Genomic DNA, 26,807 nt, shown 5'->3' with positions numbered 1-26,807 from the left:
ATAGAGTGAACATTACCACAATCTCCCTTCAAACATCAACTTTCACACAGTCTCTCAAGTTACAGCCATAGGAGTTTGCCTCACATCTTTCCTCACCTTCACATTCAGTCATTAAAATCACTAAAAATTACCTTTAAAATGTCTTGCAAGTTCAGCCCTTCTTCTCCAGCCCTGTGATATTGGTTCAGACTCTGGTCCTCATAGCAATGGGCCATTACAAAAGTAGTCTGTCCCTGTACTGACCTATCTCCATGCTGCCACCAGATTTCCCTCTCACCCAAACACTTTGTCATATTATTTAAGCTTTCACGTGGGCTCAGCTTACCTCTGAAGTCTTGTCTCTTGTCAGTCTCCTTACAATATATACTCTTATGTTTCAGGCGCAATTAGAAAACAGTGGGCCATATAAGACAGAAGCTCAGTGAAACCATCTAGAACAGCTAATATTTTGTAAACATAGTATTTATTCTTAATTGTTTCTATAGTAAATACTGTGGTGCACCTCCCAGTTCTCCCCACAACCCGCTCTCCCTGTCCCTTCAGGACCAGGATGTTCATTCCTCCAGGTGCAGGGAGTACAAGTTCACAGCTGACTCCTTCTCAGAAGGGACTGCCTCACCTCCAGCTCACATCGCCTTCCAGCCAGCAGCCCACATTCACTGACTGATTGAAGTGGAACACAGAAGTCCAGACACCCTGTTTTGATGGGAGATAGCTGAAGTGTAATCCCAGTTTATTCAGAAACTTAAGTGAAGGGAAAGGACGTCTATAGCTTTTTTCAAAAAATCTATTTATTTTCATCCATCTCTATTATCAGATATTACTTAAAATACTAGTGCCAGAACTCTATTTGAAATCTGACTCTGTCATTTATCAGCTATGTAACTTCAGTAGGTTACATGACCCCTCTTTATCTCAATTTTCTCATCTATAAATTGGGGATAATAATAATAATATGCTACTCGATGGATCGTTGTGAAGATTAAATGAGTTATCATATATAAAGCATTAAGAATGGTGCCTAACCAATATCAGTGCTTAAGGTCATTAGAATAATACTAGCTGCTTTAACAAATAGACCTAAAATTGTCCAATGGCTCAAACACAATAGGTATTTCTTTCAAAGTGTCTTTGGTCAATTGGGACAACTTTTCTCTATCTGGCTTTATAAGAACCTAGGTTAATGGGTTCCCAGTTATTTCTCACACATGGCTTCTCTATTCCAATCAGCCAGAAGAGGGAAAGAATAGGGAGGAGTGTGTATGGGAGATTTTTATGGGTCAGGCCTGGAAACAGAGGTCATTATATCTGTTCACATTCCATTCGTTAGAAGATAATCGCACATCTAACAGCAAAGGAGTCTGGGAAATGTAGTCTGGGAAACAGATTTTAGTAACTTTATGCCGTGAATTTTTAAATTAATCATTATTATCATCATTCTTATTATTACTAACTTTTTAGCTTGGGTTTTCATCTCACTCACCTGGAACGTGACAATTATCTGTTCATGGGTCTCCCTGCCTCTAGACGATTCCACCAGCTCAAAACCTTTCTCCATGCCAAACCCAGAGTTATTATCCAAAATCCAGATTTGAACATGTTACTCGCCATCCTCCAACTGCCAGCTCAATATCCTTCCGCAACTCCCCATTGCCTCAGGATTCAGTCAAAATCCCGGAAATTCCTCCATGACCCAGTCGCCCCACATCCCTTTTGTCTCACCTCCAGTAACTCCCAAACTTGCAGCTGGCATTTGCTATTGTTCACTGTATATTCCAGTTAATAAGGCAGAAATGACCCTACCCTACAGAGTTTACATTTGAGTGAGGTAGCCAAGAAACGAGTAAACAAATATGCACTATTAAGGAGTACGGTGAAAAAAACAAAGAGTAAGGAAATTGAGAGTGGTAAGGTAAATATATAGATAAATAACATCTTGATTTTAACCAGCAAGGGATAATCATTCCACAGAAATAGACTGTGGACTTGCTTCTTCACCCTGTGATTGCATATTACAAAAGAATTCTTATCGTTGACCTATATTTGTGTTCCTTTACACTTCTTTTATGACAGCTATTCAGGGAAGTTATACAGAGCACTAAAGAGTGCCTAATGTGCAATTTGTGTGGGATACTGAGAGAATAATATAATTTATTTTTGTCTCATTGGTGAGTAACAGTACAAAGGGCTCAATTTTCTTCCCACAACCTTCTTCACAGAAAAATGCAACATAAAAATATTTAACGAAATCAGATTTTACTCAAGTAAGTAAAACTGTAAAGCTGTTATTTTTTTAATTACCCGAGCAATGCTACCGTTGCCCTAGTAACTTAAAAAGTGTTCCATTTATGATGTTCCTGTCACCTTACTGGATCTAAATTTTCAAATCCAGAACATATGAAGTTGAAGATTTCCTTGGAGATGCTGGTCTTTTAATAAGAGTAAGCCGCTTGCACCTGACTTAGATTTTTTTTAATAGTCAAATATGAGCATGTGTCCTGATGTGACATCCACATAAACCTATTAATTTCCTCTCAGAATTCTTCTATTAAGCAACTGGAATTTTTTATTCATAAGAGCAAAAGAAAGCTAAAAACAAACTATTGTCAAATAATTTGAGCATCTTTAATTGAAAACTAGAGTGCTGTACTTGAAAACTCAAAATAACCTAAAAGAAGTCAGAAAATTGGCAGGCCATAGCTGGTAGGATAGCTTTACAAAATTATCAGGGGCCCAGAACATTCTACACTGCTACTCTCCTATCCTCAGCACATGACTTTTAAACCATGACCTAAGGTGGTTGCTTGAGCTCTGGCTGTTATACCCACATACCAGTCCTTAAGAGAGGAAATAAGTAAAGAAGGGCATGCCTATCGTGGTGGACAGAATAATGATCTGCTAACAATGTCTATATCCTAAACCCTGAAACATATAAATATGTTATCTTACATAGAAATGTAGATGTGATTAAGTTAATGATCTTGAGATGGGGAGAGTAGACTAGATTATCCAGGTGTGCCCAATGTAATCACGAGGATCCTTGTAAAAGGGTGGTGAAAGGGCAATCAGCGAAGGAGATGTGACAGTGAAAGCAGAGGTCAAAGCAATGTGAGGAGAGGCCCGGACCCAAAGAATGCAGAACCTCTAGAAGCTGGAAAAGCAAAGAAATAAATTCTTTCCTAGAGCCTCCAAAGGAACACTCCCTGCTAACCCATTTTAGACTTCTGACCTCTAGAACTGTAAAATAAGCAAAGAAACAAATACTGTGGCATTTTGTCACAACAGCAATAGGAAACTAATATATTCTCCCTTAACTTACCAAGGAAGAAGGTAAAAATGGATAATGGGGCACAGTTAGCATATTCTGCCACAATGTTTTCCTCTTAAGAAATAGAAATAAATATTCCAAAGGAAATAGGTTAATTTGTCTTACTAGAAGTCTTTGGTTACAAAAACAAAACTTCAATCCCAATTCTAACTAAGTTAAGATTCAACAAGAAGAGGAGAGATTTACTTACAATATATTTGAATGGCTCACCCCATTAAGGAAGAAGCAAAGGATGAATTGTATGTCCACAAGGCTTGTAACCAGGTACTTGTGCAGCATCAGCCCTTTCTCTCTGACTTCTCTCTCTGCCCTCCGCAACCTGCTTTTCTCTGTTTCAGTTCATTCTCTTCTACTTAAGATGTATTTTATTCATATGATGAGAATCAAGCAGTGGGCATCACTGGGTTGTTCAGTCTAACTTACAGACCTTCACCGGATCATTCATTCATTTGCCACATGTTTACTAAGTCTCTACTATGTGCCAGGCTGGTAAGTAAGACAGATGAATTCTAGCCTCATCCTCGTAGCTGATACAGATAACAAATACATAAACAAGATCCTTAGAGATTATAACAGGCACGGTGATGGAAATGAGCAGACAGATGAATTACAGATTAACTGGGGAGACCATTCTAGATTGGGTGGTCAGGGAAATCTTTCTAAGGAGCTGATATCTGAGACCCCAAAGATAAATAAGGCAGACATAAGCATGACCCAAGGGACAGCAAAGAGTCTGCGATAACTTCTTGAAACAAAAGAAGGGAGGCCAGCATACCTGGTGCTAAGGGAGCAGACAGAGACAGCAAGAGATGAGGCTGAGAGCTAGAACCAACGGAGCCTCATGGATATACCTTGGTTTTCCTGGGAGAATCCCCAGTATAACTGTTTTCCCACCACAAATATTAAGAGCTATCCACTTTGGATGGTAAATTGTATAGTCACCCTACATACGGGCTATAGGAGTCAGAGTTATAGCCTAAGATAAATGGAAAGACATTGAAAAGTTTTAAACAGGGCAATGCCATGATCTGATTTGTATTTAATAACACCAGAACCAGAGAATAAGTTCATAAATACATTAAGTTAAATACGTCTACATTTGGAACACTGAAATTTTCTAATAGAAGAAACCAATGTCGAGATAAAATAAAAATAGGTAAAATGCATGACTTAGCATAAGGCACAGATACACCCTCCTCATCCCCATTTAACACTAGATGCCCCTGCTCTGTTTGTTATTCTTCCCACTTCTCCTAAACTCAGAAGCACTTGGAGGCAGAACATAGCTCCAGCTTTCTGGGGCTCATGGCAACTTGGCAACACAATGCATCTAGGCTAAAATCCCAACTTCTATGGATTCATGCTGTTTCAATAGCAAATATTTACCTTACTTGGCTCCTCAGACTAATTAAAGGTGTAAGTCTCTTTCCTCTTGGCTCTCCCCTAAACTGCTTTCAGAACTAGAAGCAGCTGTAGAACAAGAATGACAGCCCCATAATTCATCTCTACATCTACACAGTGATTCCCTCACTAAGATCCTTTTCAAATTAAGAAAAGAATTCATAACCATACCCTGCCCATGCCACTCTCCTATTGAATTTGAAATTGCATCTCCCTTAATGATTTCTCCTAGAACTGAAGTTATTCCTAGCAGCGTATTCATCCTACAGCTGCCTCAGGAAGAATCTCAGGATCAAATACTAAGAACTTATTATACCAGTTAGAAAACAATATTTCATTGCAAATATTTATTTTTATTATAAAAATGATATATGCTTGCTATAAATAATTCAAGAAGAGAAGATGGAAATTAAAAAGTGAATTATCTCTCTCCTCTCCCTCAAGCCCCTGTCACCAACCCAATGAATGCCCTTCTTCTTACAGCCTCTATAGTCAGTTTTAGCCATTTTTCTATGTATATGCAAGTGAATGGAAAACATATATATTGGCATTTATATAGGTCACCTTAAAGGTTTTAAAGTGATTTCCTGATAACGGATAAGTTCAGATTTCATAAACTATGCAGTGTAGTCACATCACAGCTCCCTGGCAGTAACTGAAGGCTCAGCCCTTCCTGCAAAGGACAATAACTGGGTTAATTCTGGTGACAATTCACAACAGAGTCAAGAAAACAAATTTAAATCGCCAGGCCCAGAAAGAAATCAGAACATGAGGTGAGGTTACAACTCCATGCTTGAGTTGAGGAGGAAAATAGGCGGAGAAGGTGGAAATAAGAAGTCGAAAACAGGTGATGAGAGCACAGGGTCTGGTCAGGAGGGGAGAGGAAGCACCAAAGTCTACTGTGGTCACTGGGGTGTTGGGAAGAGAGCAGAAGCAGAGAAGCCAGGAGGACAAGATGGATTTGCTTTAGAGAAAGAACACGGGTACCACCGGGAATTGCCCTCCAGCTAAGTGGTTATATCGATTTACACTTCCACAAGCAGTGTAAATTTTTTCCATGCCGCCCTACCTGTGTCAACAATAAATGTTGTCGGATGTTTGCCATTTTTAAGAGTTGGTAAAATGACAGTTGTTAAGGGCCCAAGCTTTTGAGAAAAACTACTGGTGTCCAAATCCTAAATCCACCATTTACTAATTGTATGAGCCTGGGCCCTACTTTCCCTCTCTGAAAGAGAAAGGAGGTAGTAGTACCAATCTCGCCTCGTACAGTTATTTCAAAAATTAAGTTAACAAGTGAAAAGTATCTGGAATAGTATATGGTTAGTGCTCAATAAATATTAGTCCTGTTTCAAAACTTTGAATTCTCCATTCAAGCCTCGTCTTCTGTGAATTTCCTATTTCCTTAGCATGAAACTTTTTATATTAATTTGTAGATATTTTTAAAATATCCTGAGAAACAATCATTTGTAACTAACTGTATGTTCCAAATCCTTCTTTTAGCCAGTAGCTTCTCATTTTCATTTTTATGATGTCTTTTGTCATGAAAATTTTAAATGAAAATCTAGTCAAATGTATCTTCCTTTGTATTTTTTTCTTGTGTTCTTTTCCTCACTGCAGTCATGAAAATAATCTCAAATATTTTCATTTCTAGAAATTTTTAAAGTTCACTCTTCACATTTAGGATTTTAGGATTTAATCCACCTGGGATTTAATTTTATGATTAGTATGAGGAGAGGATTTTTTTTTTCTTTAACCACTTTTCCATATAAGAAACCAAATTAATTTGCAATGCCACATTGTACATGTATCATTTCTAGATATATGTATATGTGATTTTAGCCTCTCTGTTTTATTCCATTAGATGATGATGATGGTGATGATGATGATGATGATTTTGCCTGCACCAAATACTTCACTGTCTTAATTATAATCTTTAATATTAATCTTGCTCTTACTACCTTGATTAATTCAATAATTTCCTTCCATGTATGGTTACAGATTCAAATTGGCCAAGAAAATAATTTGTTTGAGACTTTAGAGTGTGGAAGTGAAGGGAAGCTCTTACTCTTTGAAGGTTTTCACAATTAGATGAAGTGACAACCAGACACAGAAGTACTTGCCCTTACTCTCCTTTGCTTTGTGTCCAGCTTTTCTTTCCACCTGCTGGTCCTGCATCCCAAGGTCTACTACTGGACGTTTGGCTTAGATTCACAGAGGAAGTGGCTACACAGAGGCAACAGCTTCACATAGCCCTCTCCACAGGCTCCACTCTGCAGTACAACCTGAGTAACTGGATGTGTGCTTGGCTTCTTAGATTTTCCTGTAAACTCTGATTTGTCTGCTCATAGCAGCTCTTACAGAAGACTAGAGAAAGATTCTTCTCTGATTCTGCAGCTTTTCCTTCCAGGCCTTCATTTCCCCAGTTCCTCTCACAGCTATATAAGGTCTACTTCCTAGAATCCCTTTGGTCATAACATTATTGCGCTTTGCTCTCTTGATTGAATGCTGACCACACACTAGATATGCTAGAATGAGCCTTCTCATTTTGGATTTCTTCAAAATTCTTTGTCATTTGTTCTTCCAAATGACTTTTTGAATCATCTTGTCAAGTATCCAAAAAAAAAGTCAACTGGGATTTTGGTTGAGATTGTTTTGAGTTAATTAATTAATTTGGGGAGAATTGATATATTTTATAATATTGAACCTTTTTAAATGTATTTATTGTTGTATGAGAATGCAAATTATTTTTATACTAATTTTGTATTTAGTAATAACTTGATGATCTCTTATATTAGTTTCAATAGTTTGTTTGTATTTTCTCTTAGATGAGATATGAAGGTAATCATATTTCTATGAGTAGTGATAGTTTTCTGCTTTTTTTTTCTTTTCCAGTCCTCATCCCTTTTCTTTTCCTGTCTTACTGCTCTGACTGAGACCTTCAAATAATGATTACATGGAAATGGTGATAATTGATATCTTGCCTTATTCCTGATATTAAAGAAAATAATTCTAAAGTTTTACCAGTAATTACAAAGTCTTCTCCAAGTTTCCAAAATATTTTATTTAATTAAGATAATTCCTCCTATACTGCCATAGCAAAAAAAAATTAAATAACCCAATTAAAAAATGGACAAATGGACAAAGACTGGAATGTACATTTCTCCGAAAAGACATACAAGAGGCCAACAAGTATATGAATAGATACTCAAAATCATTAATCATCAGGAAATGCATGTCAAAACCACAATGAGATATCATCTCATATCTGTTAGGATAGCTATTTTCAAATAAACAAAGGTAACATATATTGGCAAAGGTGTGAAGAAATTGGAACCCTTGTACACTGTTGATGGAAATGTAAAACGATGCACCCTTATGGAAAACACTATGGAAGGTCCTCAAATAATTAAAAATAGAACTATCATATGATCCAGCTATTTCACTTCTGGGTATATATATAAAATAATTGAAATCAGGATCTTGAAAGAAATATCTGTACTTCCATGTTCATTACCACATTATTCACAATAACCAACATAGGGAACAATGTAAATGTCAATTGACAGATGAATGTAAAATTAAAAATGACATACACTTACAATAGACTATTATTCAGATTTTATAAATAAAATTTTATAAATAAATAAAATTTGTGACTATACGGATGGACCTGGAAGACATTATGCTAAGTGAATAAGCCAGTCACAGCAAGACAAACATCCTTTTGATTCCACACTTATACGAGGTATCTTACATAATCAAACTTCTATAAGCAAAAAATAGCATGGTGATTGGCAGGGAGTGGTGGAAGAGGAAAATGAGGAAATATCCAATGGATATAAAGTTACAGTTACGCAAAATGAATAAGTTCTAGAGGCCTGCTATACAACACCATGCCTGTAGTTAACGATATGGTATTGCACACTTAAAGATTTGCTAAGAGGGAAGATCTCATGTTGTATTCCTACTATAAAAAATAAAAAAAAATAAAAAAGCAAAAGAACCTAAGGAAACTTTTAGAGGTGAGGATATGTTGATTACTTTGTGGTGATGGAATCATAAGTGCATGCATATGTCCAAACTCATCAAACTGTATACTGTGAATATATGTGGCTTTTGGTATATCAATTATACTTCAATAAAGCTGTAAAAATAAATAAAATAAAATAAAATAAAATATAAAATAAAATAAAAAAGTCAGGCTCAGTAACAGAAAAAGGATATTTTCTTGCCTTTACCAAGGAGAATTTGGGGAGAGATTTCCACTCCCAGACTATTCCCTAAAATGAGCCTATTCCCTAAAACAAACCACCTACATTAGCTAGATCAAATAGTGTCCAGTATTCAGAACGATTTTGAGTTTTATGACGTAAATATATACCTGATTTAAATATTCACTCCTATTTGTATTTCCTACATTTTTAATATGAAAGTGTTATATTTTAACAAGTGATTTCTTTGCCTTTATTAACACGATTGAGTTTTTCCTCTTACAATTTGTTAATGTGATTAGTTATATTAATAGATTTTCTAACATTAAGCTATCATTGTTTTCCTGGGATAAACCCAGCTTAGTCATAATGTATTATTGTTTTTGTTTTTTAAGTTACTGATTTTGCTAAATTTTATTTGAATTTATAACTTTACATTTAGAAGTGAAGTTGGTTTACATGTTCCCTACTATCTGTCTTATTTTGAATTGAAGTTTGTGCCAGTCTAATAAAAATTAGTTTGGGAGTATTTTTTCTTCTCATACTCTATTTGTATTCTCTAGAGAGGTTCATAGATGATCGAGATTATATGTTCCTTGGAAATTTGGTAAGACTCACCTGTAAAAAAACTATATCTTAATTTATAATTTGAGTAGATTTAATCACAGATTTACTATCTTTTGGGTCATTTATGTCTTCCCAAGTCAGTTTTAATTTATTAAAGTTTTCTGTAAAATTGACCGTATCGTATATTTCAAATTAATTGACATGAAGTTGTACAGGATTGTTCCTTGTTGCCTGTTTTAATTTCTGGCTATATTTGTGGTTGTGTTGCTTACTAATTTCCAATTTCAATATTAGTTTGGTTATCTTTTGTATGTAATGCCATCCTGACACTGGGAATGAGGAAGTATAGTTTTAAATGGGTTGCGATAGTCAATGTTTACAATAGCCCAAAGTTTGAAGTAGGAATAAAAATAGAAATACCACTAAAAATACTTCCTTATAACTTCTGTCTACTGTCCCTAATTCCTCCCTGTAAAATCACATAACTTCAAAAGAATGCTTGCTTGTACATACCTCTTAGAAATGTGTACTCTTATGTAAATGCAAAGTGTCGATGTTCTTTTTTTCTCTAATTTCTCAGTCCACATAAACGACTGAAGATAATAACATTTCTCTCCTGAAATATATCTTCTGCAGTTTAAATATCCTCAATTTTTCTAACAGTTATTCAAACACCCTGGATCCCAAGCCATTTGCTAACCCTTCCCTTTTAGTGATTCATCCCAGTGCACTAGCATCCTAAACTTAGTCCTTTATTCTAGATAGAATGAACCCAGTAGGACCATACCCTTCCATTAGTGCATCCTGAAATACACTGATTTTTTTCTGCTCACTCCGTCACACTACTGACTCATGTTAATTTTGCGGTCAGCCAAATATTTGGGTCTTTTTCACACATACTTTTGAGGAATTTTTATTTCCAAGTAATATAAGAGCAGGACACCACTATGTAATTCTCTCGTCTGCTGATTTACAAAGAAAATTTAAAGCATGTCTGGCTGGGCTGTAAGCAAGTATCCTCGTAAGCAAGGATGGAGCAGTTAGCAGACAGTTCTGTTCTCAGCAATCTAGGGGAAAAGATCTCTCTTTATAAAGAAAGGCATGTCAGCTGGGTCATACCATAGTCCAACTGCCAAGCACAGGGAAGGAAAAAGAATTCCCACTTATTGAGAGCCTACTGGGTGCCAAATCTATGTTAGGTGCTTTACATATGTTACCTCAGCTTTAGTCCTCATTACAACATTGCGTCAAGGTGCGGTATGACTAAATAAAGATCTATAAATAAATGCCAGATAAATTTATCCCCACTTTACTTATGAGGAAACCAAAACTTAGAGCACAACTTACCCAAAATAATGCAGCTAAAAAGCAATAGGGACTTAAATCTGTAATTTCTTCTACACCATCAGCCAGGGGTGAATAAATGTGGGTGGAGGCATCAAGGAACAAAAACACTTGTGTAATGCTTTATAGTTTAGTGAGGGACTTTCACCTACATTGACTGTTTTGATTTGTTCCTCATAACATCTTCATGGTAGGCGGAACAGGTGATACAATCTTTATTTTACAGGTAAAGATATCAGTGCTCAGAGAATTAAGTGACCTACCCAAAGTCTCCCAGCTAGCCTGTGAGGTTGCAGAGCAGACCTTGCCTCAGGCTCTCTGACACCAAACACCATGCCAGCACTCCACAGGTAGTTGGTGTAGGGCAAGGCGGTGGGGGTGAGCGTGCATCAGGGGGCAGGGGCAAGTGCTGATGACCAGTGTGAAAAGTAGAGAAAAGTTCAAAACCCTAACCTTACCAAGAAAATATAATGTTCTGTTATTATTTTTTAATCATCTCAAGCCCCTCAAGAGGCACAAAAGAAAGCAAGCCCAGGCTTATGACCAAGAAAATGGAGCAGCCTAGGGCAGACAACAGAGCTGTGCTTTCCACAGCAAAGGCAGGGCTGCCTTTACTAGCAATGACGTTGGTGCAATCAGTTCTTATTGAGGAAGCTATAAAGCAGAGCCCAGTGAACCTATCAACCTTCATTTGATTTCTTCAGCAAAGCCAGAATCTGGGGGGAAAGTACTCAAAATGAATCAAATGTTTTCATTTCACAATCCGTCAAAGATATGTAGATTTAACAACTGTCAAGTATCCATAGAACATTTGGTTTTACTAGTTATTTACACTCCACTTAAGTCAAGCCCCAGCTCATTCAAGCTTGCAAAATAGAGGCTTTGCCTGTTAACTGGCATTTTGCCTGCTGGTTACTATTTCCCCCCACCCCTAAGCTGAGAGGTTGGTTGTCTTTTTCCCGTTGCCGCCACTTCAGGTCTATTGCCCCCTCTCAAGCCTGGTTGAGAAACTTTTCCTGGAGCCCCCTAAATTACCCTGGGGATTCTACCTGTCCTAAACATGCAGTCCACTGTTCTGTCAATGGCGGTGGACATACGCTTCCACCATGGTAGTCAAGTAAGTTCCTCAGAGTTTTGTTTCTTCAATCAAACATGAAGAAATCTTGGAGCAGACATTGAGCTTTTCCAGTTCTTTCCAAGCTTGGCTATGGCTCAAATTTCCCGAAGCACCTTAAAAGAATATACAGATGCCTGGACTCCTCCCAGAAAGATTTTGCTGGAGAAACATGTTAAACTGCACTGTGCAGTTGCTACATCAGCATGTCAGCAAAATCCGGACTATGGAAAAGAGAGCTGAAGGGGGAACTTGTAGATTCGAAGAGACTTAAGAGACATCACAACCAGTGTGATGTTTGAACTTAGTTAATTCCTATTTCAAACAAACACAAGGTGAACAAAAGAGCAAACAAAAACAAAAGAAAATTTGAGACATTTAGAAGACAGTTGAAATTTTGACCATTGTTTGGATCTTGAACAGTATCAAGGACTTGCTATTTCTGTTTAGATTATGTATAGTATTGTGGCTATTTTTAAAAACAGTTTACATATTGTAGAGAAATAGACTGAAATATTTTTGGGTAAAATGATATGATGCATAGAATTTGCTTCCAAAAAAAAAGGAGGAATAAGCAAAAACAGATGAAGCAAGACTGGCTATAAGTTGATACTTGCTGCAGCTGGGTGTTAAGTTCATGGGAATACGTGGGGTTCTTTATGCTTTTGGATATAGTTCTGTATATTTTGAATTTTTAATAATAAAATTTAATCTCTCCAAGGTTGTGTACTATTCCATTTCTTTTCTCCCCACAGTTTAGCATACTCACAGATACACTGGCACAAAGACCAACCTGTTTCAGTGTGAATTCAATGTTTGTTCACCAGAGGAGAAGAAAGGGGAAGTGGGAGGAGGGCATTTTTGGACCCTGTACAAACACAAGTTTCAGAGTTTCTAATGTTATTTGTATCAATTTTCGACTGAGACACATAGAACTGTTACTAAATATCAGATCAGTCTAGTCCCCTCTCCTGCTAAACTAAAGCAGTCTGTTTTTTTTCTTCCTAAACTGCTATTCCTGCAGAAAAGTACAAGTGTATGTGTTTGTGTGTGTTTGTGCCTAGGACTGCCACGTACTTTTGTGTGGGTTGTACAACTGCACAAGGGTGTCACATCAAGGAGGCATCTTTCACGTCATCAGTATTGCAGATTTGCATTTTTACTATGAAAACTGTCTCACAAGTGGCAATAAAATGTCTTGTTCTAACAAAATCGATCTACTTGATAACTTTCCAACCCAATGGAAACAAAAGGGTCTCAAGGTAAGGGCTCCTTTTCCAGTTATGGACTTATATGGACTAGCCATGGACTTGGACAGCCTAACTGCCTGAGTTTGAATTCCCTCCCCAAAGACTACTCACTGACTTTACAACCTTCACAAGTTACTTAATAGCCCAGAGCTCAAGTCTTTCATCTGTAAAATCAGATGATACTTTTGAGAGCATTGTCCAAAGCATTAAATGCATGTGAAACTGTGCCTCAGTAAGTGTTAAGAGATAAGCTAGTATCATATCAATCCATACATATCTAATTTTATGAGTTTAAGTGTATACATGTGATGTGTCATTCATAAACTCAATAAATAAATTACTGCAATGGACTTCAAAAAACTATATTCACCATTTACTAACCCACATTGATTTAAAAAGAGGACATTTTTCCTAACCATCAAGTTTTGAAAAATGTGGTCAAGCTCAAGGTCCAGGTAAGCAGCCAAGGTTTATAAACCTCTCTGGACACAGAATCTGTGTGCGTATGCTAATCAGGAACTCGCTGAAGAAACATTCTGGGGTTTTTCCATCCTTCTAACTACTTGGCCAGTAAGCCTGTCACTGGAAAAGATCCAGTGGGAGTTGCCAGCCACAAAAGGGGTATTACCCCACAGGCAGAATAGAGCAAAACGCTTCAAGAGGTTAAACGTCTATTTTTAAATGGAAAGAACACAGAGTATGCCTTTAACTTTGTGTTAAAAATAAACTCAGCTGCCTTCTCTACACTTCCCACCCCTTCCCACTGTCCTCCCATACCCTGCACTGCTCCATAGGAAAGAAAGAGTGCTTGTGTTTCATTTCGTTTCTTCTTATGAATTTTTCTTTTTCTTATTTATTTATTTGTTTTACTGTTAGCCAAATATGGGGTACTTTAGTTTTCAGTTCACAAAGCAAGTTGCATTCTCTCTCAAAAGAATCTTCAGGGACCCCACCCCCAACCCCACCCCCAGAAAGCGGGCTGGATCATAATTCAGAACTAGTCCATGTTCAGGGGCTGAAGGAAAAAAACATACAGGGATAAGCAAAATGGAGCTCTGCCAGCTTTTGCTCATGCCTGGGAAGTATCTGCAGGGGAGGTCATTCAGGCAAGAGCGCCTTAGGTTGAATGCTATTTAATATTGGGGTTCAAGCACAGACATTTCCTGAGGTGTGGTTATCCATAGAAACACTGCTTTGCTGAGTTGGTTTCCATAATTCCATTAAACAACCACAAAATCCTATAGATCAGATGTGCCAGTCTGTTCATAAAAAGCTAATCTGTGTAACAGAAAAGTTGCTGTCTGGAGTGAGTAACCTCAATTTCTTATTTTATGTAGATGGTAGAGGGATCTCAAGACCCCAACAGAAGGCAAAGATGTTGAAGAACAAAGAGAAACGGGTCTGTGGGTAGTACTCGTTTCACCGGGCGGGAAGGAGGATGAGAGCTGAAGGGGTTCCTGGGAACTTATTTACATAAAAAGATTTTTTTAAAAAATGACAGCCCTTAGTCAACATAAGATAAAGGAAAAAGCAACAGAATCCATTTTAAGTAAAAAGTTCTAGTCTCAGCTCTCTCTCTCTAACTTGAAGTGTGACCTTAGTTAAGCCATTCACTTCCTTATAGTTTTTCTTTCACAAAATGAGAATCCCACCTTACATCTACTCTTTAATAAGAGTGTATAACATTTAAATTATATAACTGGTAAATATAAAACATTATGTCAAGACAAATTTTATGTAAACATGTTTAAAATCTCAGTACAAATGTGTCCTTATTTAAACGTTGGTCAAATTTAATAAAGTGATTTTGACGCATGTCTAGAAAGTAGAGGGGGAATTTCATCAGTAAAGGTTGAGTTTGAACTAATTGTTTTCCATTTTTCTCAAAAGGGAAACACTCTAGTGCAATGGCATACAAGGGGGTACTAGCACCTAACTAAATGTGCCTTAAAAACGAAGGAAAGACAGAACGCAACACTCCCAGCATGCAAGGCTCAGCCTCTGAGGCACTACAGAGCACAAAGGGTCTTCTGTCCATATGGTCACGGACATTTCCTGAGACCCAGTGAAGACCTTGACTTCATCATATGTATATGCAACTATTTTTCAAATGTATGTAGAATAGTTGTGATTAGTAAGATATAACTAATAAATCATAAAATTATAAATTTTATTTTTGTATATGTATTAATAAAATACAAACTCATTTTTAAATGTTATCAAAATCAAGTAGACTTTCAACATGTCGCTTTCTCTTTTTTCAATAGCGACCATTGTGGATTTCTTCGTGTTTATCTACTTGCTCAAACGATTTCCTTTCCTTGATCTCAAATATATACTGTGCTTATATTTTACAAAAGCAAAAAACAAAATATGATCATTGTAATAATAGCACGTGTATGACAAGACAATGTTTAAACACCAGGACTGCCTCACATCTGGTACTTTTCATTTCAATAAACACTACTCAGTCACTATCTTTTCTGATGACTTAATTATTCTTAAAATGTGTATATGATTTTTTGATGATTGGTATTTTTTATTGAGACATAATTGACATATAACGTGCAAGTTTTAGGTGTATAACATAATGATTTGATATATGCACATATTGCAAAATGATTACCATAATAAATTTAATTAACATCCCATTAATACCTGGTTACAATTTTTTTTCTTGTCATGAGAATTTTTAAGATCTACTCTCTTAGCAGCTTCCAAATATACAATACGGTATTGTTAACTATAGTCACCATGCTATACATTATATCCAAGGATTTATTTATCATATACCTGGAAGTTTGTACCTTCTGACCCCCTTCTTCATTTTCAAATTGGAAGTATATCTGATGGGAAGAAGAAAAGAGAGAAAGACAGAAGACTGTTAGGAGTCCATTGCATGTGTCCAGGCAGGAAGCAACAGCTTAGACTAGGGTAATGACAGTGAAGACAGAAAGAAAGAGAAAGTTATTCAGGAGGTAAAGGCTATGGGATGAACATTAGATTGGATATGGAAAGCAAGCAAGAAGGAAGCATCCGAAGTGATGCCCGGTTTCTGACTTGGGTAAATGCACAACAGCAAACAACACAGCAGAGTGATTAGAAGTGTGAGCTCTGGTTTATACAGTCTGTACTCAAATCTCAGCTTTACCGATGACTAGCTGTTGAGACTGGGCACAGCACCAAATCACCCTGTGCCTCAGATGTGTAAAATAGGAATAATAACTGTACCTTCTGTATCTAGCTCTCAAAAAGGAGAAATGAGGTAAAACATGTCAGCTGGGTGGAACTGAGCCTTAACTATCATGAGCACAGTCAATCTCAGTCACTGTTAGGAAGGCAAGAAACTCAGGAGAAGGCAGAGTTGCAGGGGTAGGAGCACCATGAATTTGTATCGAACACGCTAAGTTTGAGATGTCTAGGAAACCAGAGAAGGAGGAAATCTGGACCAGACACATGGATTTAATTTTAGAACCATCAGCAATAGAGCGAGCTCGTGAAGCTATGAGAATGGATGGGATTATCCAGGGATAAGGGAAAAACAAAAATGTCATAAAAATAGCAGAAGCTGGACTAAGAGTTATTGGTGTGATTTGGGATCTCCCTTCATCATCCTCTCCACCCAGGGGTCAGGTGACACAGTAGCAAGAAGTTTGTCTCAACTGACATTTAAAAGAGCAAATATCAGGATGTGGTTCCATAGTGTAGCAGTTACCACATCTGCTTTACATGCAGAAGGTCCTGGGTTCGCATTCCATGGTCTATGATCATACTACCCTGTACAAGCCCCATGTCTGATCTTGAAAGCTAAGCAGTGTTGGGCCTGGTTAGTACTTGGATGGGAGACCACCTAGGAAGACCAGAGGCTGTAGGCATAAATAATAATAATAAATTTTTAATTTTTTTTCAAAAAAGAGCAAATATCAGACATTCATGTCTGATTTTCTATGCTAATCCTGAAGCACATGGTCACTCACTTCATTGACTGGAAGTGACACAGCCTAATTTTTCTGGCCACCCCACTGAACCCTAATCTTTTCCTATGACAAACTACATAGCAGATATTCCTTCTAAGGCCAGATAGCTGCTATCATTGAGAACAAGCATGAGTCCTGTTACCTACCTTCTGCTGCGCATAACGCCATTTCTAGGTTCCTCACATCTTTTCCAAGATCCAAAAAACCCTTTCCACAATTGTAACCTCAAATTTTCCTTTTTTCTTAAAGGATCTGATTCCGGAAGATTGTCTATATGCCATGTTTCTTAGAATCCCAAGACTCAGCCCAAAGCCTCACTCCCAGGATTCACATGGCAATACCAGCCTGCTGTTAGCCCAGGGGAGGTCTCTGCTAGAGGACACCAGGAGGGTTACTCCAATTCAGTGCAGAAATGCTGTGAAAGTGCTGTATATTCTGTCCAGCACAAGCAAGCAGGAGTTATTTTTATAATCATCATCAGAGCCTTCCATTATGTGGTTTTGGAAAGTGGGGATTAAAAATTGAATTCTCCTACCCCCGAGCTTTCATTAACAATCAATTAATTGTAGCAAAATTCAGTGATTAGCTGTCTGCAGCACCTTGGCACAGTAGCTCCTGTGCATTTGGAATGACACAATAATTTCTTACTCTAGAAAAAAAAATTACTCTGACAAATAAATCTTTTTGTCCTAAGATAGACTGCTTCCATTTCTAATTCTTCTATTCTCAAGGTTAATTGAGTTGCGAAACTCCCACAAAATGAAAATAAAGTACTAAATGGTGTCTAAACCAGCCTGGAAAGTACATGGAGAAAAACACAGAATTGAGGTTGACCAGTCTGAAAGCTGCTAATGATATCAAGTTAACGACTTCCCCTTTTATAATATATGACCAATAAAAAGGGGGCGGCATGGTTTCTTAAACTCTCCAAGAAGAAACTATAATATTGTATGTAAACCACAATTTAAAAATAAATTTTAAAAAAGAAAAATCTTCGTGAAAAATAAGACATATTAGCATAACATTAGCATTATTTTTCAGCAATAACATAAATGACAATCCACTCTCATAATATATTTGTGTTGAAATTAGGATATGGTAGCACATTCAAACACAAAAGCTAATGGAAATCCTAAATTTAGATTATATTCCATCTGGCTGCCAAAAGCCTGCCTCAGTACATTAACCAGAGGACCAAACCAGAGAAGGGAAATAGCTTCCAAAAATGCAAAGGAGAAAAGAGATTCACTTAGAATTGTATCTGGTAAAACAACATCAAGCCATAGGATGAAGAGTCATCTGTTTCGTGGATTATTTATGACTCTGATGCTAATTCTGATGCTCTCATAAAATGAAGGGAGAGAAAAGAGAGATTTTTCTCCCTCTAAACTTGAAAGAATTTGGTTGAAGCAGGTAGCTCACAGCTGGCAAGTGGCATTCAGCGGTTTAAAATAATGTCGACGATTTGGTTTTGACATTCTCTACATTTGCACAATAAATGGAGGTGCTGTTTCCATTTCTCCAAAGACATTTTAAACACTAGCCTCATGGAGACCCATCTCCTTAGCATTTTGCAAGAGTTATGTTTTGTACTAACTGAATAGCAAGCTTGTGTGTGCCAAATAAAATTATTTTTTCCAGTTTCGATTTTGCCTATTAACAAAGTAAAGCAGATATTTCTTAAGCCTAAACTTCCATTCTGTTTATGGTTAAAGACCCTGACCCAGATGAAAAAACAAAATCAGCTTATGAGTACAGAAAATCTCTTTTTACAACAATCCTGTGGCACACAAGCCATCGTGATAACCAATGTACTCAGAGAAAGTCAACAATGGCTATTTGCAGTTCATCCAGTGCCTCTATTTAGGAGATTTTTGTGACATAAATAGATGAGAGAGTCTTGTAAAATGTGTATTTATAATTGACCCTTTATGCTTTTCGGAATTTGTTTGGAGTGTTGAGGAACGCTATCTTGATTGTGTTGGTTTCTTTTTGTAAAAACTGTGCTGAAAAGCGGTAACAGTGATCAGGATGAAGAAAGTTTAATCCAGGCTCTGGGCTGATAGAGAATATCACCTCCAGGCCTAGAGCCAGGGGTTCTTTAGTTCTCCTTGTTGAAACCTCCAGAGAAACTCTAACTCCCAAATATTAATCAGATCTGTAGACCCCCTGTTTATAATCCTCCAATGACTCTTAATCACTCTTAAATAATACTCCCTATCCCAGCCAACAACACTTTATGCGATCTAGCCCCTGCTCAGACCTTACCAGCCCTGTTATTGGCTGAAATTCATTCCCCCAAAATTCACATGTTGAAGCCTTAACCCCAAGTACCACAGAATTTGACTATATTTGGAGATAAGGTATTTAAAGAAGTAATTAAAATAAAATGAGGTGATATGAGTGGCCTCTGTAGAAGAAGAGATTATAACATGGACACGCAGAGAGGAAACACTGTGTGAAGACAGGGAGAAGGTAGCCCTCTATAAGGCAATGAGAGATGCCTGAGAAGAAATCAACCCTACTGACACCTTGATCTTGAACTTCTAGCCTCTAGAACCATGAGAAAATAGATTTCTGTTGTTGAAGCCACCCGGGCTATCGTTCTTTGTTAGGGCAGCCCTAACTAATTAATGAAAGCTCACTCACTCTATGCTCTTCCTCTGAACACCAGCCATCCTTGCCTTCTTTCTGTTTCTTTCAATATGCCTGACTGGTTGCCACGGTGGGTCTTTTGCACTGGCGTGCCTTCTACCTGCTCTTTGTTTGGCTGTTCCTTCTTGTTTTTCAGGTCTCAACTTAAATATCACATCTTCAAAGATTAAATAATCTGAATAACTCCCCTGAAACCCATTTTTCTATCTCTTCATCCTTTTAAAAATTACATCATAGCGCTTATTACCACCTGCTTTTCTAGTTAATTTATGTACATTTTTATCTTTTGTATCTGCCAACGAGCTTCCTAAGGACAGATATAAGAATGTTTGTCTTGTTCACCATGTATCCCCAAGTCTTAGAACAGAGCCTGACACTTGGTAGGAGACTCAGGAAATATTTATTGAATGAATGACTGCTTGAATAAATGAATAGCAACTTAAAAAATATTTGTTACTAAAACCAATTAATTGGCATGAAATACCTTGCCACAGGTAAAGATAATAGAGTTGATTGAAGCCAATTCAATTGAACTGAATTGAATTAGGCAGATAAAAGCCAATCGATTTACAGCATTCAGTTTTTAAGATTTTACTCTAACACTCTGTGATCTAATCTTGACAATGAAGGCTCTATTTACCAAAAATAAAGCAAAAGGAATACATAAAATTTATTAAAAGAAAAGACTAAAGATAATTATATCTGAAGAGGACAATTAGGAGAAGGGGTGTCAGGGAGAACGCTATCCATGTATTTCCTTTTCTACTCCTCTTGAAAACTTTTGCCAGCACCTGTACGACCTTTAGAAAAAAAATTTACAAAATATAAAGAGCTGAGCAATTACTTTCCTTAAGGATAGCAATGAAACCCTGGCCCTTTCCCCATCTGCCCCAAACACACCATTACTCCTACTTCTGTTCCTTTGATCCTGTTGAGAATACTAAGGGGGCATTATCTTCTTCCCCCACCTCTTCCACAAGTTCTCCTATCAATCCAGAATCTCTTGTACATTCCTGTGGTAGGTAGATCACTTTGAATTATAATTGTTTGCTTAACACAGATGTCTTAACTTGAGCTCTATCAAGACAGAGACTTGATTCTACTTACGTTAGTAATCACACAACATTTAGCCCACGAAAGGGCTCTATGAATACTTGTTAACTGAATAAATATGCTGAGTACAGTTCTTCCCAAAAGACTCAGCAGACCCATCCAGCTGTTTATTACTTTCCTGTGCTCCTTTTAGTTCTTATTATCTGCTCTTTCCAGTTCCAGCACTTGACATCCTACAGCACATGAAGAAGGGCAAAAGAGAGCACTTAGCTCAATAAACACTTCACCAAGGGCCCAAGTTGAGAAGCATTCTACTTAGCTGACTCAATACTCAATCTAAAAGAAAAAAAAATGATGAAGCAGCAAAGCCTTGTTAAGGCTTTTTATTTCTTAGTTAGGATATAATTCACAAACCATAAAATTCAACACTTTCAAGTGTACGATTCAGTGGTTTTTAACATCATCACTAGTTGCACAACCACTACTACTACCTAATTCCAGAACATTTTCATCACCCCAAAAAGAAAGTGCGTGCCCATTAGCAATCACTCTCCTCTCCCCTCTCCCACCAGTCCCTGGCAACCACTCATCTACTTTCTGTCTCCATGGATCTGCCTATTCTGGACATTTCATATAAATAGAATCATGCAGTATGCAGTCCTTTGTTTCTGGCTTCTTTCACTTAGTATAATGTTTTCAAGGTTCATTTATGTTATAGCATGTATCAATACTTCATACTTTTTTATGGTTGAATAATAGTCCATTGTATGGCTAGAATATTTTATTTATCTTTTCCTTGGCGATAGGCAGTTGGATTGTTTTCACTTTTGTGCTATTATAAGTAATATTGCTATGAATTTTCACATATAAGTTTTTATGTGAACATATGTTTTCAATCATCTTGAATTATATATTTGGATGTAGAATATTCTCAGTCATAAACACACATAAGTTTGTGTTTAACTTATTGAAGAATCTCCAAGATTTTCCATAGCAGCTGCACCATTTTACATTCTCACCAGCAATATATGAGAGTATTATTTTTTAGAGATGAAATAATCCAAAACAAAGGACATTATCCTTTATAGACTGCTCAAGGGCAAAAGAGAAAAAAGACATGTTTTATTGTGAAGGAAGGTATTTTATGAAGGGAATGAATGGCTCACAAAGCCCTGCTGACTCGTTTTCAGTTGACTTCACCATGGCCTTACTTAATTCACATTTCGACTGTGTGTTCAATCTTCCCATGAATAGCCTGGGTGTCTAGGGCATTTTTTGCAAGCAGTATAGGCACTTTTGGAACATCATTTAATATGTGTAGTTTTGTCCTCTGTTCAGTAGGGAGGAATGGGTCTTATTTTGCCCACTTAGCTTTCTTGTCAGAAATAAGCTTTTTAAAAAGCAGGAATTTTAGCCTTGCTTTAAACCACCAAGCTGCATGAATGGATTTCATCCATTTTTGAGTTTTTATCTTAAACTTTAGCCTAAGACAAATTGTATTTGCCTAAAAGATTTTTGGAAATTAAAAAGACATAAGGAATAGTGTGTGTGTGTGTGTGTCTGTGTGTGTGTGTGTCCATGTGTATGTGTGCATGCACCACAGAATGAGGGGCACATACTAACCATCAGTAATTATCAACTAATTAACAGAAAGCCAACACCTACCCTGTATATAGGAACCACAACCTACAAGCACACTTAGCAGATGCTAAGTTTTGGTGCCCCCTTGAAAGAAAGTAACATAAATTGTTAATAAAAAGGATTCTGGATCTGTGGGTATGTGTATGTAACTTATGAATAGTATACCAACAAATGGAAGAAATATATTTACAAATTAAAGCAAACTATTTACTTCACTAAAATTGATTTTTTTATTCACACTACTTAACTTCCCCAAATAAATCAATACAAGGCCACAAACTCAACAAAATTCTTTCTGTATTCATAAAACTCTTGTCCTGACTCCTAGCTCACGCCCTAAATAAACAGGCAAGCCCTAAGTGTCAGTCTTCAGAGACCTTGAACCTTTAGAGAGCCCGTTTCCAAGGAAAGGCCATTCCATCCACCCAATTGTTAGGCCACATGATTCACTTCCAAAGATAAGAAGCGCCAGAAGCTCAGCTGATCTTGGCAGGTGCAAACTGCAGATAAAAGGAAAGAAAGATTAAGAAGGGAGAGAGAGCTTCTTCAATCCAGGGCCCTAGGTAGCAGATGAAGTGGGCTGTCAATCAGATGTCACTCAACAGCCTTGCTAGTGATGCCTCCCTTCCTGAGGCTGTGGAGAAGTGTTTGGAATGGTGTTCTAGGATAGCTCCTTTCCAGCATGCCAGCAGAGGCCAGGGAATCCTGTGACGAGTTCTGAAATGTTTTGTTGCAGAGAAAATTCATAGGAGCTTCTAGAAGGGGCTGGTTCTAGACTCTCCTCATCATATCTATTAAGCCTTCATTCTTTCATGTCTAAAGTGGAAGTATATCAATGTGAGGTCTGAAAGAATGCACATAAGAGTGTTGCTATTAAATGAATAAAAAGATCACTACTAACCCAACATCAGTGGTTCTCAAACTTGAGTGTGTATCAACATCACCTGGAGACCTGTGAAAACAGATTACTGTCCTCATCCTCAGAGGTTCCTTCATTAGTTCAGGAGTAGGGCCTGAGAATTTGCATTTCTTCCAGGCAGGTGATCAGGGACTATACTTTGAGAACCACTGAAAGGCACAAGCTAGAGTTATAATGAGCAATCATTATAAAATTACCAGGCATGTCCAAACTGAGCAAAAAGGGAACAATTCTACTGTCCAGAATAAGCATGAAAATCATAAAACATACAAAATAATGGAACATATAATGCTTGAGTTGTCAGTAAGGAAACTGTCGCATTTTGGTCTTTAAAGTCAGAAAGAACAGGAATTAATCAGACAGACATTTTGAACAACTCTTGTCTTCCAACTTAACTGAAAGGAAGAAATCAAGTCTACCATTTCTTTGGAAGCCTTTGACCTTGTAGCTTTGGCTCTCTCTCTTCATAGATGAAGAATCTCATTCTCTAATTCACACACAACAGGGAGAGAATAAGAGGTGAGAGATATGCCCACCACACTGCAGTTAGTCACTGAAATAGTGACTAGTAATAGTGCTGCCTATGGTTATAAGAACATGAGACTTCATGGTTTTAAATTTTTTTCCAGTGATCAAGACAGCGTGATATAGATGAAAGAATAAACAAAAAGATTAATGGAACAGAATAGAGATCCCAGAAACAGATTAACACAAATATTGTCAACTGATCTTTGACAAAGGAGCAAAGGCAATTCCACAGAGAAAGGAAAGTCTTTTCAACTAATGGTGCTGGAACAACAGGATATCCGCATGCAAAGGAGAAGGAGAAGGAGAAGGAGAAGGAGAAGGAGAAGGAGACGGAAGAAAATGGATCTAAACAAAGACCTTAACACCTTTCAGAAAAATTAACTCGAAATAAATCATAGACCTAAAAGTAAAATGCAAAACTATAAAACTTTTATTATTCATATTTTTTACGCCTACAGCACCTGGTCTTCTTAGGTGGACTCCCATCCAAATACTAACCAGGCCCGACCCTGCTTAGCTTCTGAGATCAGACAAAATCAGCCTTGTTCAGGGTGGCATGGCCATAGACAAAACTATAAAACTTTCAAAAGATAACATAGGAGAAATATCTAGAAGACCTTGGGTAGTGGTGACTTTTTAGATACAACTCCAAAGACGATCCATGAAAGAAAAAATTAATAGGTTGAATGTCACTAAAATTAAAAACTTGTGCTCTGTAAAAGATACTGTTAAGAGAATAAAAAAAAACAAGCCACAGACTGGGAGAAAATATTTGCAAAACATATCTAATAAAGGACTAATACCTAAAATATAAAAGGAACTCATGAAACTCAACAGTAAGAAAACAAACACCCAGTTTAAAAATTGGGCAAAAGATCTGAACATACACCTCACACAAAAAAAACGTACAATAAACATATAAAAATATAATCGATATAATGTCATTGGAGAATTGTAAATTAAAATGAGACACTACTACACACATATTAGAACGGCTAAAATCCAAAACACTGACAACACCAAATGCTCTCATGGATATGGAGAAACAGGAACTCACATTCATTGTTAGTGGGAATGAAAATGGCACAGCCACTTTAAAAGACAGTTTGGCAGTCTCTTAGAAAGCTAAAAGTAAGATTATCAAACAATCCAACAATTGAAATTTTGGTCATTTATCTAAATGAACTGAAAACTTACATCTACAAAAAATCTTCTACTGAATGTTTTTAGCAGCTTTATTCATAATTGCCAAATTTAGAAACAACCAAAATGTGCTTTGACAGGTGAATGGGTAAAAAAAAACAGTAGTACATCCAAACAATAAAATATTATTTGGCGATAAAAAAGAAATGAGCTATCAAGCTACAATAAAATGTGAAGGAACCTTAAATGTATATTGTAAAGTGAAAGAAGCCAATCTAAAAAGGCTAATTACTAGATAATTCCCAACTACATGATGTTCTAGAAAAGGCAAAACTATGGAGACAATAAAAAGATCAGTGGTTCCCAGGAATTCAAGGGGAGGAGGAAGGGACAAATAGGTGGAGCACAGGTCATCGAAGCTATTCTGTATGACACTCTAACAGTAGATACATGACATTATGCATTTGTCAAAACCCACATAATATACAGTGCAAAGAGTGAAGCCTGATGTAAAGTATGGACTAATAATGTAATTGGCTCATAAATTGTAACCAATATGCCACACTAATATAGAATGTTAATAATAGAGGAAATTGTGGGGGAAGGGGCAGAGCATTGTATTTTCTGAACTATTTATCTGTAAACCTAAAAACACTCTTAAAAATTAAGTCTATTAAAAAAAAAAAAGATTTCCCATACATTATTTTATTTAACTCTCAGATCAACTCTATTTGGTGGGGAGATATGATTATCTCCATTTTTGAGATTTTTGAGAAAACTAATTTACTGATGTTCACACGAAGTCAGCTGCAAACTAAAATTTGAACGTCTACCGTCTGATTCCAATCTCTGTATTCTTTCTGCTGCACTGCATTGTGTCTCTCTGTGTGCTACACCACAACAACCCCGCCCCCATTCCCACATCCTCCTGTTTACCTCTAAAAAAGAAAAAAAAGAAAGGAAAAAAAACACTGCCAAGGCCAAACAGAGCTGGAGAGAGTCAGGAAGAAGTAATGGGTGTGTGAACAAAACTGAGAGCACAAACGCTTTCGCAGGGGGTGACCTCATGATTTCCCTGGCTGATTTGAGCGCCGAGGACATGGACACGACACCGTTCATCAAGTCCTTAATTTTGCGCATCGCTTATTCAGTATTTGAGGGGGGCAAAAAAATACAGCAGCCTAAACTGTGAGGCTTCGGAGATTAGTCAAAGGAAAAGGCATTAAATCTCAAAAATTGTATGGTTTTTACATCCCTAAATTATTCAGATTTTCTTAACAGAGTATTTCCCAAACTTCAGTCCTTTATGTCCTATCTTCACAAGTTTTGCCATGCCTATCTATCACTTATACTATTTTTACTTGATATTTTCTTTTAAAGAGACTCACAGTTTTATTTCGGCTCATCCTAAGCAATGCCGTCTCATGAAATCAAAAATGGCTCATCCTTGCAAAAGTGCAACCACCTTGAGTGCCCAGGAGCACCTATGACACACTTGAGAACTGCTGCCCTAAGGAAATTTCCCCACCCTGCCCCCCTGGAGCTCAGAGCCCATTGGATAGAAACCCAGGACCTTCTTATCCTTCATATTCCTAGAAGCCATCACCATTTCTGGCGCATAGTAGGTACTCAAAAAAACATATGTGAAATAAACGGACAAATGGTAAAACTACTTT

At 37.2% G+C, this 26,807-nt stretch overlaps 1 pseudogene; it reads right to left on the bottom strand.

Moving 5' to 3' along the window:
• Nucleotides 1-24,437: 24,437 nt before the first annotated feature.
• LOC118614741 lies at nt 24,438-24,556 on the bottom strand (annotated as a pseudogene).
• Nucleotides 24,557-26,807: the final 2,251 nt, after the last annotated feature.

The sequence above is a fragment of the Rousettus aegyptiacus genome, unplaced genomic scaffold (assembly GCF_014176215.1).
Source record: "Rousettus aegyptiacus isolate mRouAeg1 unplaced genomic scaffold, mRouAeg1.p scaffold_m13_p_2, whole genome shotgun sequence".
NCBI lineage: Eukaryota > Metazoa > Chordata > Mammalia > Chiroptera > Pteropodidae > Rousettus > Rousettus aegyptiacus.
The sequence above is the reverse complement of the archived record's forward strand: the minus strand, read 5'-3'. Positions and strand labels throughout refer to the sequence as shown.